This window comes from Leptonychotes weddellii, chromosome 1 (assembly GCF_054177405.1).
Source record: "Leptonychotes weddellii isolate Sample4059 chromosome 1, ASM5417740v2, whole genome shotgun sequence".
Lineage (NCBI taxonomy): Eukaryota > Metazoa > Chordata > Mammalia > Carnivora > Phocidae > Leptonychotes > Leptonychotes weddellii.
In genome coordinates, this window is record NC_138369.1 from 166848594 (window position 1) to 166865469 (window position 16876).

The 16876-nt window shown below is 36.2% G+C and overlaps 1 pseudogene; it reads left to right on the top strand.

Moving 5' to 3' along the window:
* Window positions 1-16055: 16055 nt before the first annotated feature.
* The window catches only part of LOC145717307 (heterogeneous nuclear ribonucleoprotein A1-like 3), a 1411-nt pseudogene continuing 590 nt past the window's right edge, over window positions 16056-16876 (top strand).

Below are 16876 nucleotides of genomic sequence, written 5' to 3' on the forward strand. Positions count from 1 at the left end.
ATTAGAAACAGTTTCAACATCATCTCTTTAGTTGATAACTCCCCGTAGCTGTGAAGCCCTTTCCAGCAAAAACTAGAACTACAAGACAGGTACACATGTATTATGGCACTTGATGCTTCTGGCAGCCCCTAGTGATAACAGAGCAGGACTTATTTTCAAGCTAGCTTTATAAATAACAGATGGGAGATGGAGGGAGACAATGACTTGCCCCAAACTGTAGGAGGAGAGTGACAGAGCTAAGGCTCAAATTAAATATTATGAGTGACATCTTATACTCTTTCCAGTTTCTCATGCTTTGGCTAGTGAAAAGATATGGAATGGAGTATGGTGAACAGGTACAAAAGTGGAATTTTGCATGGAATTTGAATTCTGGACAGTCTTACTTCAGTTCAGATATCAACCCTTAACGTTGAAAAACATTTTTTTAAAAAGTTGAGATCTATAACTTTTGATAAACCTATTTTTCAAAGCAGATTCAAAAGATTCCTAAATATAGTTAAAGCAACATATGTGGTGAATGTCTGCATGTTTTGTGGAGGGGGCTATTGGTATATCATTTCTGGGGCTACTGGTATACCATTTCCTTATGTTAAGTTAGCTTAAGTAAATGATTAGGAAATAGGGTATAAAGATCAAAGAGAATGGACTGCTGATCAAATGGGGCCCTCTCAAGAGACATGAATTGGGGGAAAATGTCCCTAGTTAGTAGTACACAGAGTGTTATAATCAATACTAGTAAAATTCTCTTAAGACAGAAATATTTTTCTTTTACCCTTTTTCACTTTCTTTTGGTTGTCACTAAATTAGATAAAAGTGTTTTCTTGCTAGCCTGTAGGGATACACCAAATAAAGAACTCACTATCTAACACTTGAAATGACAAGCTAAAAACACAGAAGTATTGGTAATAAGTCGGCATAAATCTAAACTGGATAATCTAACGGAAAGTATTCATTTTCTCAGTACCACAGGTATTTTTAGAGGTAATTGTATTTAAAGTTCTAGGAAATTTAACCTATACCTATCAGAAAACTAAAATTCACTAATTTCACTTTCTCCTGGGAAGAAAGCAGTGTTTGGCTTTTAATTGTTAATTGCTGCTTCTCAGTCAAGCTTTCCATGTTGCAGTGCAGTTGACTAGTTTCCTAGTTTCCTAGTCGACTGTGAGCTCATAGAGAGTAAGGGCTGAACACAACAGATAACTCAATGTGTATTTTTTGAATGCAAATAAATTCAAGTGCGTGATGTAGACTTTGACTTTCTGGTAGAGGTGATATGGATTCTACGTATGGTATTTCCATATCCAGTGTTATTATGTTGGCAATATATGTGACTTATACAAAGAAGATATAATAAATCCTTAATTAATAATGAGAGTTAACATGTCACTGGTAGGAAGCAGTATATTCAAAAACAAAGAAATTATTCTATACAGCTCAATAAAATTATGCAATCATGTCTCTCAGAAAATTGTTTCTAAAAATAATTTTAACATATCTTTAAGTATACAGGACCATAACCACTATAATTCTTATTAGTATTAACTTTTTTAAAATTAAAAAAATTAGTTAATAGTGTCAGGGCACATGAAAGTAACTTTAGAACAAGAACACAACTCTCTATTTGCCTAAATGAAATTTACCATTTTGAATAATGATAATTTGTTTAATAAAAATATTAACTTGAGGAAGTTGGAAACATAAGAATTGTTCCTGAAAACATCATGTTAAATAACTGAGTTTGTGATAAATTCTACACAAAATCCAGCTAACCTAATTTTGCAAATTGCTTGAAATTGCACATGAAGATATTAACAATTCTTTTATTAAAGGATAAAATGACCATAATACCCAAGGCAATACACTGATTAAAGCAGGTGCAATGGCAGATAATCCGTAAGCTTCATAATTCCTTGGATAATAGATCAGTGATTCACTGTAATGTGCTTATTAAGCAATATGGAAAATTGGGTCAAAATAGACAGTAAGATAGATTTGTTCATATATGACATGGCTTGCTATGGAGACAATCAAAGTGACATTTCTTAACTGATCTCTAGAGATAAGATACTTGGCATCGAATTAGTCTGTTACCTAACCTTTTGGAAAATCTACGGCTGTGATCATTAAAAGAAAATTGCATTAAAAACGGGCGATTATGATATACAGTATAATTGTAAGGGACAAATTTTTCTAATAGTAAATTGAAATTCTGCCTTGTTGAAGAAATGAGGGCTTAGAAAAAGGCACTGATGGTTATTTCCATAAAATAATGTGCCTAACTCACATACTTATGACGGCTATTCTGGATGGCCGTGATAAACACTCACGTTCATGGAAGAACAAGTCCTCAGAGGGCTATTGTAAGATTCTAATAATTGGTGATATCAATCATATTTTTGTGAGCTTTTCTGAAATGGAAATATTTAATTTTCATTAAAATGAAAACAAAACATTTATTTTGCTTTGAAAAGATGACAGAAAATAAAAATATACTGCACAGAGTGAGTCTATGTTAGCTATTTATTAATTAGGGTCACATGCAGGGAAACTTGAGCGTTTTTCTTTTAGCAGAGGTTTCCTGGGCAACTTCTATCTGAGATTTGGCATTTCCTGCACAAATACCTGTGTATAATAAGACTTCTTTCCTTTTGTCACTAAACTGAGCGCAAGTCGGTGGTCCTTAAATATAAATCTGATTGATACAATCTGTTTAAATTTGGATAACTGCCATGTTGGAATGTACTTATTTGATTGGCTTTTTGATATACATGTGAAATGAAGGGGAGATTCAGCTCACATAGGCCTTGCTACATTTGGTAAGAGTCATATTCCCCAAACAGAGTTGGCCTAATGTATAGAGAGGACCTGATGTCATGTTTGGACATCCTGAGGCAACAAGATAGTTTCCCCACAGTGGCACTGAAACCACATTTGCTAAGAGTAGAAACCATTTGTATTCTGCTTGGATGAAGAGGGACTTACTCTCTTGGGAGTCTTCAGGCTATTTGGATGATGCCATCCTAACCTTCCCCTTCCATTTGCCTGCACCATCAGGTCACTCCCTTGCCTGGAATGATACTCTTGACTTTTATGTACTCTCTCTCAGTGATTCTCAGGCTTGAACCCGGATCAGAATCATCTGCAAGGTTTGTTGAAGTGTAGAGTGAGTGCTGGGCCCCACTCACAGAGTTTTTGGTTCAGTAGAATGGGGGTAGGGTCCAAGAATGTTCATTTCTAAGAAGATTCCAGATCATGCTGATGCAAACTTTGAGAGCCCCTGTTCTTCCATGCTACACTAGAATCTCCTTTGATTCATTTATGTTCTTTTCACTCATATATTGTTTTACTCATATATCATCCATAAATTACATTAAAATATAGATGTATGTACCATGAATGTCTATAACCATGCACTATTAGTCACATTAAATAACAACAGAGCTTACAGTCTTCTTCTGGTCCTGTTGCTTTATGACTTCTTGCTGCTCTAGACTCTCAACAGAGTGGAGCCTCCCTCCAGACCCTCTACTCCCTAGAGGAAATCCAATTTTGAAATTGTTTCTTCACCCAATTCTTCATTGCTTTTCTTTTGCCTCATGCAATCACCATTTCCATTTACTCAATGGAGGTGATCGCATTTATGTGGAATGAAGAAAGCAATCTACTTAAACTAAAATACATACTAATGCTTGAGACTTGGTTTGAATGTTCACATTTTAGAAAAAGATGCCTCAAAGCCAACATCAATTTCAAAAACCATGACAACATGCAGCGAAAACTGTCAGGTCATTGAGATGTGTTTCCTCCTTCATACCTGCTGTCTTTGGACACATCTAGTCAGCACTGCAGATAATTAATCTAGAAACAGAGCACTGGACAAAATAAATTGGTTTGGGGCTACATGAGATATTTAATAACTTTGTAGAAACCATATACAATTTATGTTTTAAGTAATGTGTTTGCATAGCCCCTCAATCAAAAATTGAAAAGTTATAAGACCCTTGTGATAACCAATAAATCTGCCTAAACATCTGTTCTTACTGGAAATGTTCCAATAGGATATTTCTATTTTTATAAGGTGAAAGAATTATTCCTTACATGACAAAGGAAGCCCATGTTTCAGGTAATTATATTATAGTGTTCCCCCACAGAGGTATATATGAGGAAACAAAGAATCGGAAAGGTAATCGAACCTAAGGACACCCAGGGCTCATTCAACCTGAGGCAGTCAGCAGGATGGAGTTTCAAAATGCATTTTAAATGCAAAGCCACTTTCTTAAGGGGGGTGTTCTGAGAACTTATATGAGAAGGACATCACTTGTCTAGGAGACCAAAGAAGAAAAGTGAATATGTAAATGATTAAATAGAGACTCAGGAATAGAAGGGAAAAAGGCATTGGGAATTGTATTGAATGGGGATGGCCACGTTCTGCAGGAATTCATACTTAAGAGTCCTGTCTTCTGACCTGCCGCTGATACTGCTGCCTTGTCCCCTCTTCCTCCTTCACTTCCTTCTTCTTTTTCTCTCTTTCCTCTTCATTCTCTTACATCTCCTCCTCTTTGCTCCCTTTCTTCTTTTTAACTTGGTTCTTATTTTGTTGTTTCTCATTTTGACTCTGCCTAATAAAATCTATGTAATCACCAATTACCAACTTTCTTTGCTCATTTGATGGTTTCAGCCAACATCCAAACAAGTGAAAATAACTGTGTATATATAGTCACAATTTCACTTCATGGCAAACTCCTTTAAAATCTGATTCCCACAGAAAAGGCATATTATCTAGAATTGGATACTGCTTGTCCCTAAAAGTAACACCCTTAAGTCACTAAAGGCCCCTCTGGGTCTCACTTTCATCCCTTAGCAAGTAGTTGAGTTAGATAATTTCCCACTCTGAAGCTCATACTCTATCCTGTATTTTCTATTTGATATTTTTGCAAGTTTTTTTTTTCCTCAGTTGCAATAAAAATCTTTATCTTCTGCTCACTGCTTACTCCCCTCTAAATATTTGTTTTCAGTACTAGCACTTTAGGCAATTTCTTTTACAAGTGGTAACTCTGATATAAACTGGAAATATTGTAAACAGAACCAGCCACTCAGGCAGTATGTGAGAGATTTTTCTGGTCAAATCTCATACAATGTATTTAGTCCATTTACATTCTCCTCACTGAAGCTTATAAAGCAAGATAGGAAAGGCAGATTTTCACATTTCCTCAGGCCGAGGTCAGAAGTAACTTTCAGAGGGAACTTGAAGCTTAGGCAAAAATCCAAACACATAAAAAACAGCCATTTTAAAACTAGTAAAAATGAACTGTTACTCAGTATAGCAGATGGCAATATTTTATGAACCGTTCCATAACATTATAGAATTCCCAGCATCTACTAAAATTCAGCCTCATGAATACCATTAAAGAGTCTATCCAGCTTTTGCACATGGTATTTTTAAAGGAAATGCTGTATTGTGGACCTAAAAAAAGAATTTCTTAAGATATGAAAGGATTGCCTAATGTACTCCATGGCAGGTGAGAACAAGGTCATCATGATGCAAGCAGAGACTATTTTTTTCATGCTGTGAAGCCATCATAATATTAAAGTTACTGTATCTCTGTTTTAAAGAAACTTTCTGGCTAAATTGTATGAAGATAGAAAAATCTTGGTTTATATTAGAACATAACTTTTTAAAATTCACACTTAGCCAGTGACTATCTAATCTTAAATGATTATTGCTAAGGGAACATTTACTGCAAATTGCTAATCCATTTAGAACTAGCAGCTACTTATCTGATTGGGGGAATAAGCCAAGGAGAGTCTGAGGCACCTTTTGAATGGAGAGATGACATTTAATATGAGAGTAAAATTGCTGAGTGGTGATGCACTACGTACATATAGATACCCTCTTCACATTTCTGCCAAATAATACGGAAGGGGATGGAAGCATTCAGAGGAAAATTTCTGAAAGTCTTTGGGGATTTTCTTCAGTAGTTAGACATAAGGAACAGCAGCAACAAGGATGTTTGACTAAACTGAATGCAATCACTAATGAGGAAGGAAGGGAATTGGGGCCCATGAGCTTTGAATACTGTATATAACCTGTCAGAATGGCTAAAATCAAACACACAAAAACCAGTAAGCTTTGGCAAGGGAGTAGAGAAAAAGGAGCCCTTGTGCACTGTTGGTAGTAATGTAAACTGGTGCAGCCACTGTGGAAAACAGTATGGAGGTTCCTCAAAAAATTAAAAATAGAACTACCTTATGATTCAGGAATCATACTACTGGGTATTTACTCAAAGAATATGAAAACACTAATTCAAAAGATATGCACCCCTATGTTTATTGCATGATTAATTATAATAGCCAAGTTATATAAGCAGCCCAAGTGTCCATCAATAGAGGAATGAATGAAGAAGATGTGGTATAAAATGAATGGAATATTATTCACCATTAAAAGAAAGAAATCTTGCCATTTGCAACGACACAGATGGATCTAGAGAGTATAATGCTATGTGAAATAAATCAATCAGAGAAAGACAAATACCATATGATTTCACTCATATGTGGAGTTTAAAAAACAAAACAAACGAATGAAGGAAAAAAAAAAAGACAAACCAAAAAAGCAGATTCTTAACTAAAGAGAATAAACACATGGTTAGCAGAGGGGAGGTAGGTGGTGGGGAGGCTGAGTGAAATAGATGAAGGGGATTAAGAGGATACTTACCTTGATAAGCACTAGTAATATATAGAATTGTTGCATCACTATATTGTACACCTAAAACTAATGTAACACTGTATATTAACTATCCTGGAATTAAAATTTAAAAAAAGAATACTGCATATAAATATGAGTGGCAAAAGTTACCAATTTTAAAATAAAAAACAGTAGCTGGCTCTTACTTTCTCAAAAATTAAGGGAAAAAATTGCATGTTATTAAGGTAACTTTTAATAAACTTGTCAGAGATGCCAGGGGTATCAAGACTTGTCATTGTTCAAAAATAGAAATATTAATTTGATCATTCCCTGTAGAACTTGGTTTCATATGCAATATCTACATATTTTGTTGTAAAACTGTAGGTTTGTTATTATTGTAGCATTGTAACTGCCAATTTACAATATATTGATTAATGTTTCATCAGCTATATATAGAGTGCTATATAATCATAAAAAAAATTATAACCATATCCTGTTCAATAATTTGGAATGAGTGGTGATTATCTTCATCACTAACTGACAGATTAATTTAAAAAGTCTTATTTTTATCAATCTTTTAGCTCCTGGCCTGACTAAATATCAAAGGATCCTAAATGCTATCCATTACCTTCTTAAAAACATAGAGGTGCTGGTTAATATTTGTGATACAGGAGCAAAGTTTAAAAAAAATTTATCTTGAGAATGTATTTTATAACAGATAAGAGAATAAGCACTGTGCATTATTATTGTAGTTTACTTTTACAGACATGCCCAGGAATTAGACTTGATTATTTGCATTTTATAGCTGAAGTTGGGCAGCTTGACTAGGGTCCTACTGCTGGTACTCTGTGAGGACAGAATTTGAACCCAGTACTGCCTGCTTACAAAGCCCATCTTCCTTGGATGATATCATTTGGGCTGCCATACTACACAACGCCAGTGGGCACCATTCATTTGCGTTAGCTATAATGGATAGCCTCTGAAGTTTTGCTACCTCCCGGAATGTTATATAAAACCAGTTTTCAAGAACATCCATTATATTAAGTGTGATAAAATCTATGTTGGTAAATATACCATGGGGACCCTAGCTCTCATACACATTAGGTCATTTCCAAGATTTATCTTGAGGTAGCTAGGAATGACACTAGTGGCAGAAAATGCCACAGGATCTCCCAGACACCCTGGGTTAAAGAGTAGAACAGTGGAAGAATAGAGCAAAGGCTAAATTTGATCCACAAGGCATTTATTCCAATAAGCAACAGCCAAAATCAGTAATCTGTCCAGCAAGCAAGCATAGATGCCATAATCCTTCTAGTAAGAAGAGAACTCTTTCAGTAGATCGGTGTTTCTTACAACATGGGAAGGGAAGGTAGATGGATCTAGGCATTGTTTTACCCCTCAACTTCCAGGGACAAAGCCATCAAAATCCACACAAGAAAGACACAAATAGTTCAGGTACAGCTGAATCTTTCACAACCATTTTACAAGTAATTATTTCAGCGCTAAAATCTCTAGTCTAGATTTAGGGAAAACTGAGCAAGAGCAAAATCAAAAATAGCTTTGAAAGACTTGAAGGATTAAATAAAAAATGGAAGAACCTTGGTTAAGGCAAAGCTGACTAAGGAATAAAGTGGGAATAGTTTCCTTTTGCCCTCTGACGGGATTAATTCAGTTCTAGTATCCAACCTGATAGTGCTCTTAGTAAGTGTAATGTCTCTAACACTGTAATAAAACCTCTCTTGAATTGTTTTCTTATGTTGGTTTCTTAGAATAAAATCAGCAATTCTGTTTGGAGTTACTGCATGAATAAATATATGAAGGTGGCATTTAAAGAGTAGTAAGTTTCCAAACATATTTAACACATAGTTTATGTCCATACACAACACACACACGAGTTTACTTCCGGTTGAGATTTTTAAAAAGGAAAATAGCAGAATATATTTAATCCAAAAGATTCCAAAACACATTGCCAGAACCATTTTTTTCTTTTTTTTGAGAAAGAGGTGGGAGGGGAGGGGCAGAGAGAGAATCTTAAGTAGGCTCTACATCAGTGCCTTCGTGGGCAACTGCTGCTCCCTATTCCCCAGCCTTCTTATTTAGGTTGTCATGATGCAAGTAAACTTTCAATGCACCACATGCTTGCCTTTGATCTCTGGCATTTGTGATATTGCCATGTGAAGGACATGCCCACTGCCTGTTGATTCCAAGAGGAGAGTCAGAGAAAGGTGGAGCAAAAGCATCCAGCCCAACTCTTCTAGTTGAGTGCAGCCCAGTTTAGTCAGCCCCCAATCTGCAGACCTCTGAGTGAGTCCAGCTGAAATCCGCAGAGGCTCAAACCTTACCTTATCAGCTGACTCAAGACGCTTGAGCCAAATAACTCTTTATTGCTGATAGGACACTGATGAGATTTTAGTGACCATTTTACAGCATTTCTATGACAATGGCCGCCTGATGCACCCTGATATTTTGTAGCAAATTCACCATCACACGTATTATATATTTATTTGGTGTTTTGCTTATTGTCATGTTCCTCTAATATATGCTCCTTGAGAAGAGGGACTTTATTCTGTTTATTGTTATTCTTCCACTGCCTACAATGGGGGCTGGAGCTCAGTAATATCTCAGTAAATATTTGTGGAATAAATTGTCTACTGTGTGTTATTGTATTATCAAAACTGTGTAGGAACAGGGGTGCCTGGGTGGCTCAGTTTGTTGAGCATCTGGCTCTTGATTTCAGCTCTGGTCATGATCTCAGGGTCCTAGGATCAAGCCCCACACTGGGCTCCATGGTCAGCAGGGAGCCTGCTTGAGGAGTTTTCTCCCTCTTCCTCCACCCCTCCCACCCGCTTGTGCTCTCGCCACTTTCTCTCTCAAATAAATAAATAAATCTTTAAAATAAATAAATAAAATAAAATGTGTAGGAACTTAGGAGCTAAATGGACAAAACACATTCTTTTGTCCTCATAGAAATCATAATCTAAATATTTCTATATTTTAAATTTTATATTTTACTGGTATAAAATATTGTATCATTTAAGTAGGATTAATCTAGAGCCTGTAGCTATAATATTTATAATTTTATCTCCAGTGGCATCAACAAAACTAAACTGTTGTTACCAAAAAAAATATATTTTCACTTACAGCATTTCCTATAAAACGGCATGAAACTAATTCTCTTTCTTTTCATCATGCTATTAAAATAAACTATACTTACACATAATTGGCCTAGTATATTATTTATAATTCAATTACCTCTTTGTTTATCCTTTCCAGAGTTTGGCAGATCAACTGAATCTATGACCTTCTTCCTCCTTTCCCTCCCAATTTTTCTTAGTCAACTATGAGTTAAATATTTAATATATGCAAAGCACAACAGGTGCTTAAAGTTAAAGATATGTAAGAAAAACATGGTAAAATCTTCAGGGTCTAGAAAAATATTAACTATCTTAGATGAAATATGCACCCCCAAAGCAGGCCAGACATGTTAGCAAGTAAATACACCCATCTGCAACTTGTCCAATATATATCTGCAACCTAAGTTCATACCACTCTCCTGCCTCATGAAAAATCTTAATGTTTCTTTACTGTCCTATTCTTTTTCACACTCCTTTCTTTTGCCTGTGCTATTTGTTATACCTCCCTAAATAACCACTCAACACTTCTTCAGTCGGAAAAGAGTTTATTACTTTTACAAAACAGAATTAAAAATGGTGCTTGGAAAGCATCCTCCCTTTTCATGATCTTTATGGTTGCATCCTCTGAAGTTTTGTGCTAAATTTTATACGAATGTATTTTTCTCAGGAAAGCCATTGTTCCTGGCCATTTTTCTAGTTAGACTCTCAAAGGGAATCTGACTCTCAAAACTTATAAATCACTCACTGGAATATAAACCTTTTAAAGGCAGAAATTCTATGTTATTTATTTATTATTAGAGTCCAAAAAATAGGTATTCAGAAAAAAAATGTTGAAAGTAGAAAAGATTACTTAGGTAATTGTTTAAGAGTAAATTCATTAAGTGTCAAACATATCATATTAGATAAATATTATTTTATTGGCTCAAAGAAGATGTACTTAGGTTGACTTGGCACACTCAAGTAAAACCTCAAAAGAGGCAGAATTTGAGAGGGGCCTAGAGGGTGGGCAGAACTAGGATATCAGGAGCCAACAACGATCTAAATAATATGGAGAAGAAAACAAGTCAAAAAGACGGGGCCTGGAATGAGCTTTGAATGCCTGTGGGAGTCAGTCCAAACACATGTGGAGTGTTGATGTGTGCTCCCTTATAACAGTGAATTCGTTTTGCAAATTCATCAGCTCTGCTCCTTGTGAAGCCAAGGAAGGCTTCTTGTAAGTTAAATCACACAAAAACTTCATTTTTGGAATGTAAACACCACTGATAATCTTCTCAATGCTTTCTTTGACCTTTTTAAAATTTTTATTTTCAAGACTCTGACAGCATTGATCACCTGTGTCTGTTCAGCACTTTTTTCATGAGACTGACATACTGTCCCAGTGCTCACATCTATCAACATTGCTCTGATTTATCAGCTTAATAACAGGAAATCATTTGGTAGCCCAACTCCATTTTGCTTGAACACTGACCTGTGACCTTAATCTGATGCCTTTCAAGGTTTTTTGTTTTTCCATGTAAGGCCAATTAAGTTGAAGCATTTTGAAGAGACTATATGACATAAAAAGTCATATTTGAGCATTTGTAGTTAATTTTTCTCTCAGATAAAAATAAAAGAATAATTTCATTAAAAATAATTTAAAAATCACTTTAATAATTTAGTTATTAAAGCAACTGACTTACATTACCTAAGAACAATTTTTAAAATTAATGTAGTAGCTGGAGGAATGCAGAAGTCTAATTTTTATTTATTAATATAAAATATATAGATAACAGGATGAGAATTATATTAGTTCTTTTTTATAACAAACTTATTTTATAAATCGGCACACTGTTTCTCAGAATATCATTTATATTTAAATCCACTATCCAATTCTACAAGTGAGTTTATACTAAAAACTTTCATAAACTTGAATTTAGAAAAAACAAAAATCTTCAAAAATATTTATATTAATACAGAATATTCTACTGATTGTCCAATTATAACACATTAATTAGGAAATAATCATTGTCAATTTCTGCTGAAAATATGACCCATATATTTTTCCCATAATTTAATTGATGATGGGAAATGTGGCAGCTTTATGGAAGAAGCAACATACCACACACACACACACACACACTTCATGGAAACACAAACATGCACATATTGTATCAAATCACAGAGAAATGCTACACTTTCAGACACCTGATATTGTTAACTGTTAACTTGATATTCTTAATGATGAGTGCTATCATTACGTGGATTAAAAATAGATTTAAGAATTTTTGAAAATTATGCAAAAGTTCTCTTTTGTATGTAATGGTGTGGAGTTTCATAAAAACCATGTGAAGAATCATAGCCTTTAGTTATGAACATCTTTATTTGAATTACACAGAATAACCTTCATATCAGGCAACAAGGGCAGTATGCTACTGATAGTTATCAGGTTCCCTTTCATTTTTTTGAACAATTAAAAGCTTACCGTTGAGCCATTCTAAGAGAAATATGCTCATATAGTGAAGTGATACATTTACTGAGAAAAACTGAAAATTAAATCTACCATAAGCAGCTTAAGAAACTGTGCATAGCATAGGAGTAAAATGAGTGCTTCCAATTATCCAGTCATTCCACAAGAATTTATTGGTTGCCCTCCCACCTGCCATGACCTCTTCAAATAAAATTGGCTAATAGATGACTGATGTCCTTAAGTAACTTTAAATATTTACAGTATTGGAGGATGCAAGTAGACACAGGTTGCCATGGGAATATAAAACATCTAGAGGAGTGTCAGAGACATTTCTCCTAAAGGGTAAGATCTTTATTTGTATCTAAACAATGAGTCACAGTTAGATAAAACTAGCAAATAAAAAACAAAACATCTTGGAAAATAACATATAAGAAGGCATGATTGCACAGAATTGCAAGCTTACTGTAGTCTGGAAACTAAATTCACTCAGTAAAGAGTATGCATAAACAAATGGGTTTGGGAAAGGGGTAGAGGACTAGAGATGTAGGCAAGCAAGATTATGAAGTGCCACTGATATATATATAAGTGAAGCTATGAAGATTGTAGCAGTCTCCAAAGATGGCCCACAAGAGAACCATCCCTCCCAGTATTCGTATTCTTCTGCCAATCTTTCTCTTTAACATGAGGTGATCAAGTGACTCACTTTTAACCAAAAGAATATGTGAAAGTGATGACATGTTTCTTCCAAGGCTGAGTAGTAAAGAAGTCTTATGGCTTCTACCTAATTCTCTTAGAGAGCTAGCTCTCTATGTATCACATATTTGGGGAATTAAAAGAAGATGAGACAGAGAATAATGGGAAGGGATGGTAGGGGGTGACATATGAGACAAGGCTCAAGAGAGGTAAGGAGGGGTGAAGTCTTACAAGTCTTGCCAGCCATATAATAGACTTTGTTTTTATTCTAATAGCACCTGAGACTCATTAGGTGGGTTTGAGAGCAGTGTGATAACATTTACTTATATTATTATTCTGATTTTAGTGTGGAGAACGAATTGAAGAATTAGTAGTGTGCCTGTGAAAATACCCACTAGTAAGCTATTGCAGTACAAACCTTACAGTACCTGACATATATTAAGAACTCAATAAGTTGGAGTGCTTCGGTGGCTCAGTTTGTTAAGTGTCTGACTCTTGGTTTCAGCTCAAGTCATGGTCTCATGGGTCGTGGGATCAAGCCTCGTGTAGGGCTCTGTGCTTAGTTGGGAATCTGCTTGAGGATTCTCTCCTTCTGCCCCTCCCCCCACTCACATGTGTTCTATCTTTCTCTCTCTCTCAAATGGGCAGAAAACATGAACAGACATTTTTCCAAAGAAGACATCCAAATGGCCAACAGACACATGAAAAAGTGCTCAACATCGCTCAGTATCAGGGAAATCCAAATCAAAACCTCAATGAGATACCACCTCACACCAGTCAGAATGGCTAAAATTAACAAGTAAAGAAAGGACAGATGTTGGCAGGGATGCGGAGAAAGGGGAACCCTCCTACACTGTTGGTGGGAATGCAAGCTGGTGCAGGCACTCTTGAAAACAGTGTGGAGGTTCCTCAAAAAGTTGAAAATAGAGTTACCGTAAGACCCAGCAACTGCACTACTGGGTATACAAATGTAGGGATCCAAAGGGGTACGTGCACCCTGATGTTTATAGCAGCAATGTTCACAATAACCAAACTATGGAAAGAGCCAAGATGTCCATCAACAGATGGATGGATAAAGAAGATGTGGTGTATATATACAATGGAATATTATGCAGCCATCAAAAGGAATGAAATCTTGCCATTTGTAACGACATGGATGGAACTGGAGGGTATTATGCTGAGCGAAATAAGTCAATCAGAGAAAGACATGTATCATACAATCTCACTGATATGAGGAATTCTTAATCTCAGGAAACAAACTGAGGATTGCTGGAGTGGTGGGGGGTGGGGGGATGGGTTGGCTGGGTGATGGGTATTAAAGAGAGCACGTACTGCATGGAGTACTGGGTGTTATACACAAACAATGACTCATGGAACACTACATCAAAAACTAATGATGTAATGTATGGTGATTAACATAACATAATAAAATGAATACAAAAAAAAATGACTCCTGGATTTCAGGTGTATGCACCAGGATAAAAAGTGATAGCCATTTGTGAGGAAAGATACAGTTGAGCTCTGTTTAGGACGTGAGGAGTCTGAGATTTCTTTTATATATAAAGAGGGAATATTGAGTAGAAAATTGAATATAGCAGTTGAGAGAATGTGCTAAAGAGAGAAATGGAGGATGACAGCTATAGCTGTAGGGTATAGTAAGATTGTCCAGTTAGACAGCAGACAGTGAGAAAAAAGGTTTAGGAATGAGTCTTGAGGAACTCCAACACTGAATGGCTAAATAGAACAGATCTAACCTAAATACTTTGAAATATGGGAATGAGGGACGGAAAACTCAAGCACGTGTGCTATCAATAAGGAAAAAAGGGTTTTCAAGAAAGAGGGAGTGATTCATACTATAAATGTTGCTGAGAAATAAAGAGATGTGGTTATATTGAACATAGCAGGACAGTGGTGGTTAAATGATGAGGACAAAGCCAAATTGGAGAAGAGTGAGGACTGAGTAAGACATAAAAAAAAAAAAAACAGAGAGAGAAAAGTTTCAGAAATCTTTCCAAATGTATGGCTAGGAAGGGGAGGAGGGTGAACAGTGTGAGCAAGGGTAATCCTGTTGCTCTTGCATTCTTTGATAGTTGTTACTTGTTTTCAATATTGGAGAGCCTGTTTAAGGGTCCATAGGTTCTAAGTGAAATGAAGTAGTTAAATAAACAGAAGAGGAGGATAATTTATTATGTGTTCAAATAAAGCATACCTTTATCGTTTCCAATGTCAAATATAGTGTATTAAAGTGATGGCAGTGGATTCAATCTCTGTATCTGAATCCTCACCTTGCCAAGCTGCTATTTAATGTAGCCTTGGAGAATTTACTTAATCTGTTCAAGGCTCTGTTTCCTCATGTCTAAAATGAGTATAATAGTTTCTGTATCAAAAGGCTGTTTAGAAGATTAAATGAAATAATTTAAAGAGCGATTTCAACATAAAGCTTGGCATGTTAGAGGCTTTTGTAAATGATTGTTGCTATGTTATTTCTTACTACAAGAAACTGTCAGTCATAGCTGGCTATTCCTTTTTGAATTAAGCTCATATTTGAAATAAAATTTATACTTTTAAGAGAATACTTTGACACCGTAATATATTGCTATGGAATGCTCAAACACATACAAAACAGAGTCTACATAAACACTTAAATGCAACATGCACTTACCTTAGACAAGACCCTATCAGACAGTATTAATATTAATCTATGCCACAAGTCTTTATCCATTTCTAGTGAGGATACTGTCATTTTAATATTTTAACACAAAAAAAGGTTGTTTTCTTTTTCTTCTAAATAACCTACACAAACTCAACCCATGTCAGGTGTCCTTTCTCCTTGTAAAAACACTAACCACATAGAATATGTGGCTTTCAGGATCACCTGGCAAGGGAATTGAGGAATGGATAAAGCACATTGGCTCTTGTCTGGCCCAGAAGTGGCACCCATTACTTCTTACGGGCCTTAGCCAGAACTAGTCACGTGGTTCTGACCTTATGTCCAGGGAGAATTAGGAATATAGGGGACCATAAGGAGGATTTCATGAGGCTTTCTGCCCGTGGACACCACCGAGTAAGCACCATTAAAGTCTCCCCTCCCACCACCGTCATGTCTAAGTCAGAGTCTCCCAAAGAGCCTGAACAGCTGTGGAAGCTCTTCATCAGAGGTTTGAGCTTTGAAACAACAGATGAGAGTCTGAGGAGTCATTTTGAGCAATGGGGAACGCTTACGGACTGTATGGTAATGAGAGATGCAAACACCAAGCGCTCCAGAGGCTTTGGGTTTGTCATGTATGCCACTGTGGAGAAGGTGAATGCAGCCATGAACGCAAGGCCACACAAGGTGGCTGGAAGAGTTGTGGAACCAAAGAGGGCTGTCTCAAGAGAAGATTCTCAAAGACCTGGTGCCCACTTAACTGTGAAAAAGATTTTTGTTGGTGGCATTAAAGAAGGCACTGAAGAACATCATCTAAAGATTATTTTGAACAGTATGGGAAAATTGAAGTGATCGAGATCATGACTGACCGGGGCAGTGGCAAAAAGAGAGGTTTTGCTTTTGTAACATTTGATGACGACTCTGTAGACAAGATTGTCATTCAAAAATACCATACTGTGAATGGGCCACAACTGTGAAGTAAGGAAAGCCCTATCTAAGCAAGAGATGGCTAGCACTTCATCCAGCCAAAGAAGTCGAAGTAGTTCTGGAAACTTTGGTGGTGGTCGTGGAGGTGGTTTTGGTGGGAATGACAACCTTGGTCATGGAGGGAACTTCCGTGGTCGAGGTGGCTTTGGTGGCAGTCGAGGTGATGGTTATGGTGGCCGTGGGGATGGCTATAATGGATTTGGTAATGACGGAAGCAACTTTGGAGGTGGCAGGAGCTATAATGATTTTGGCAATTACAACAATCAATTCTCAAATTTTGGACCCAT